Here is a 4889-nt window from a genome sequence, read left to right as displayed (position 1 = left end):
ATTCCCAAACCAGAAATGAAATTCAGTGTATTATTTCATTTCATTAATGTGGTCATTTTAAGGTGACATAAAGCTTTTGATAATTCCATGAAGACATTAAATTTACCAATTTTGTTGCTGAAATATATGTAGTAATAAAGTGACTTGGTTCCCTTTTAGCCACTCACTAATTTGAAAATGTCAAGTCTAGTTTTTAATAATGTAATTTATATATGCATAACTATCAGTCCACATATTCAAGTCAGTATTCTGAACAATGAAAACTCAAAGTCATGTGAAGAAAATTATTTCAATCATTTTTCAGGGAAATAATTATAATCTATAAAAATATAAAGACATAATTTATTCTTATGAGGTTTACCTAGTGTTTTTTATCTAATTGCCTTCTTGTAAGTAAATGTGAAATCTGTATTTTACATTTTTCATAATGTGTCAAGTACTACCAAATAATTAATTACTGATATAATATGTTTTATCTCATGTACTGTTTATTTTGAATTACAGCAATAGAAGCAGAAAACTTTCAGTAGGAGTATTTATTTACATATTGTTTCTTCTTGAAATTAAGATGAAAGTATAACAAAGTTGCCTTCTGAGAAAAGTTCCTAAATCCATCTTTGAATTAACTAATTACACACTTGCAGACTTCTCACCTAACTAAATCCAACAGAGAGATTTTAACATAACTCTGGAAGATAAAATACATCTTGGCTTTATTGGACTTCCTTTCAAAAGAAACTTAGATGCAATGAACACCTCAAAAATGTTTATAAAGATAAATGGAATGGTAGAATTTGCATTATAGCCTCTTGTTTACATTTCAACAAGAGTACATCCTACATGTTTGTATGGATATTCTCAAAGTGAAATAATACACATATATTCATAATTATATGTCAACATATACATTACCCATATAAATTCCAACATGTTTCTAGTATCATTCTACATAAATGTTTATCTTATTAGATGTGTGAAACACAAGGTCAAAGCAGTTGTTTCCTGAGGTTATCAGTGGAGCAAAGGTGAGTGTTCTGTAAGCTCTTCTGTTCAGCAGCTTTGATCATATTTTCAGACATCCAGTGCCTAATTAATTTCAAAGGGAAAAATTGGAAAAAAAATTTTAAAATCTAGAGATAAAAGTCATTTGCATATGTACTTATTAAAATAGATAAGATTTTTGAGGGTACTGATGGCTCATGCCTGTAATCCTAGCTACTCAGGAGGCTGAGATGAGAGGATTGCGGTTCAAAGCCAGTCCTAGCAGGAAAGTCTGTGAGATTCTCCAGTTAATCACAGTTAATCACAGAAAAAGTGGCTTTGTGGCCCAAGGACCAGCACCTAGGCTCAGAGTTCAAGCCCCAGGACCCATGTGTGTGTGTGTGTGTGTGTGTGTGTGTGTGTGTGTGTGTTTGTGTATTGGGCTCTACCCTCTGATTATTTAGTAAATAAAAGAGGTGGAAGACATTTAGTAAATATTCTCTGAGAAAGAATTTTCTGTAATGCTAAAATTGTGTTCTGGGAAACATTAACCTTTGTGTTAGACTCCTGGAAAAAGAAATATCATTGTTAGGCAAAAGAAATATGTCATTTTTTATTCTTGTCCCTTTGAACAGGCACTCAACAAGCAGGAATGGATGGAATTAGAACTTTTAATTTAGTATGATGCTTATTTTAACAGACAAGCAATTTTATACTCAATCAAAATAGTGGAGGCATATTCGATACTTGCTTTTCAGATTGAAAATATGCAGGACCATTATAGATTCTGAGATGGTGACAATCAGTTGTGGAAATGAAAGCACTAAAATTTTCAGCTCAGTGGCTGTCACTTTATAATTAACTACTTGTATTTTCATTAGCAGTTAACAAAGCATTTTACTAGTGAAGAGCTGATGAAGATACATGATACGTACTCCTCTTGTTCTTATGATAATTAGCTTATAAAAAACCACTAAAGTATATTAAATGACATGAGAACATTGGTATTTCCCCCTTGATTTTTTTCCATATTTTCCCATTTGTGCTGGTATAGCTTAGCATTATGAATCACAAACTGAAAATAGCCTTAATCCTAGGAATCAGTCTTAAGTGATACCTGGCTATATATCAGTGCATTACTGAGATTTATACAATGGAACTGGCTCTAGTAGATTACTTGGTTAACTGACTAAAATTGAACTCGTTTTGACCTAGATTTCATTAGCTCCCTTGGGTCACATACATAGAAAGGCAATCAAAAATACAAGAATAATAGAACAGAATAATCATACTCTTCTTTAGCCCGCTGAATATTTCCAGAGGGCAATAGTATTGTCCTTTTCTATTAACATGGATTCCTACTTAACTTAAATAAGGGAAACTGACAGAGACCATCCTCAGAGAATGTAGATGAAGGATGCCACATGATCTCCAATGACTATTATAGTTGATGACATTAAAATCATAGAGGGAGTTGGACAACTTAGTCACGTTATGTAAATGAACATCAATGGCAGAGCAAAATGGAACTCAAAATATGATGCATTTGAATCACATTGTGTGTGTGTGTGTGTGTGTGTGTGTGTGTGTGTGTGTGTGTAATACTAGAAGTAGAATAGATAAGAAACTCTTTTTATGGGTTCCATGGGTTTTCAGCACTACACTGTCTCTTCCATTATAGGCTCTCATATTTATGTCTGTACATGCATTTCAAACTGATTCAACATCGCTTTATCATGCAAATGTTTAATATGAATTTCCCTTCTAAATTGTTTATTACTTCATTTACTTACATACTTATAAGTAAGTTCACACTTTCCATCCTCCAATACCAGAACAAATTCAGCTAGTTCAACATTTTTGGGGGAGTTGGTATTTCATTGAGTCTATGCATAGATTTCATGAGAAATAGATTTATATGATTAAGTCTTCCAAGAATATAATATATTACCCCATAGATGTATACCTATATAATTCCCAATGTATTATATCTTTCTTTGAGAAGATCCTCCTCTAGTTTTGTAAAATATGCTTTAAATTGATTCTAATTATATTTTAAGGTTTTCTTACTATTAATGTGAACACTGATCAGAATTCTTCCCCAATAATTGGCAATATAAAATAGTTTATTACAGCTTCTTTCTCAGACTTGTGCTGACAAAGGGCAATATACATGTCTGAAACATCAAGTTATGTATTCTGTCACTATTTGATGTTTAAAATTGTAGCATTCATTAACAACAGTATCTTGGATGCTTCCTTTAGTGCCTGTTTTTAGTGATAGTGTTGCCTTTACAATCAGTAACAGTGGTAAATAATCTTTGGATATCTTAAGAATCTCTTTTAGACAGGTTTTGCAACATTAGCAAACTCCCAAATATTTTAAGTTCTCAGTGTGTATATAGAGCCATAAATAATATATGAAATCAAAGATTTTACAGCAAAGTTTAGAACAGAATTCCAGTTCTCATAAATCTTGACTCATGTAGAAATGTGTTGTTCGGACATTTCTAGCAGGGACCACGGCTACCTATATACCCCTGTCTGAAGACTGGTCTGATGACTGTATGTCGAGGTGCTACAAAGAACTTGCCTGCCCATCATTATTTCAGCATGGTTTAATATAGCCAAGTTATAGAGAGTAGTCCAGATTCCCTACAAAGTATTAATGGATAAAATTAGTTATAATAGATACATATACATCCTCTACACCTATCATCTATATCTTTCTATCTATATAATCTCTATATTCTCTGTGTATCTTTATCACATATCTATGTCTATACCTATATCTACTTTATCTATCATTCATGTCTACATCTACATTAATGCAGTGCAATTTTATGCAACCATGAGAAAGAATGAGATTACATCATTAGCAGGGAATTGGATGGGTCTAAAAATGTTGCAGTAAACTAAGTAAGCCAGGCCCAGAAAGCCAATGGTTGCTTGTCTTTCCTCTGTGGATCTTAGACCCAAAATATAACCTCCACACTTGGAGGCACAATGCATTGGCTAAAGTATAGTACATATAGGAGTAAGACTTCACACAGTAAACTTTTTGAACAATTAATGGACAGTTTAACAAAATGAGTACCAGGAAGGTAAAAAGGGATTCAAGTAGGAGTAGGGTACGGATGAATAAAAGATGAATGGGACAAATGAAGCAATAGCTTAGTAGACATTTGGATTTCAATGTATGAAAGTACCAGAACAGGATTTGTTTTGGTATCATTTTACTTAGCAATTAAACATGGTTTTTCATGACTGAAAAATTGAGATGTACAAGATGTTATGTCAAAAAACGAACTTTACAACTTTGGTGCCTAGGGCGGGAGGGGGCGGAGCGCGGAGGGATGGGAAGGTAAGGGGAAACAAAGGAGGAGGTAACAATGCTTGATAAGAAATACACTCATTGCCTTGCCCGTGTAATTGTAACCCCTCTGTACGGTATTTTCACAATAAAAAGAAAAAAAATTCCACCAAAGATCCATTAACATCATTTAGTATATGTTAACAGAATACTCCCCTGTGGCCAGGCCTGGAGAAAAACTTTAAGGATATCAATTATCCTTGCATCCCACACAAAGGCTCTTTTTCATCAGTGATAATTCAGAGTATCTTTACTCTTCCAGTCATTATAGCTGAAAGATACTCTTTAGTCTACTTGCCGTCTGACCTCTGACATAGATGATGCTATTGGTAACACCTTTGATGTCCCTTTCCTTCTATCTATTTATCTATCTATCTATCTATCTATCTATCTATCTATCTATCTATCTATCTATCTATCTATCTATCTATCTATCTATCTATCTATCTAGCTAGCTAGCTAGCTAGCTAGCTATCTAGCTATCTAGCTATCTATCCATCCATCTATTTGTCTGTCTCAATGAATTTAGGGAAAG

The sequence above is a fragment of the Dipodomys ordii genome, unplaced genomic scaffold (genome assembly GCF_000151885.1).
Source record: "Dipodomys ordii isolate 6190 unplaced genomic scaffold, Dord_2.0 Scaffold136, whole genome shotgun sequence".
Taxonomy (NCBI): domain Eukaryota; kingdom Metazoa; phylum Chordata; class Mammalia; order Rodentia; family Heteromyidae; genus Dipodomys; species Dipodomys ordii.
The sequence above is the reverse complement of the archived record's forward strand: the minus strand, read 5'-3'. Positions refer to the sequence as shown.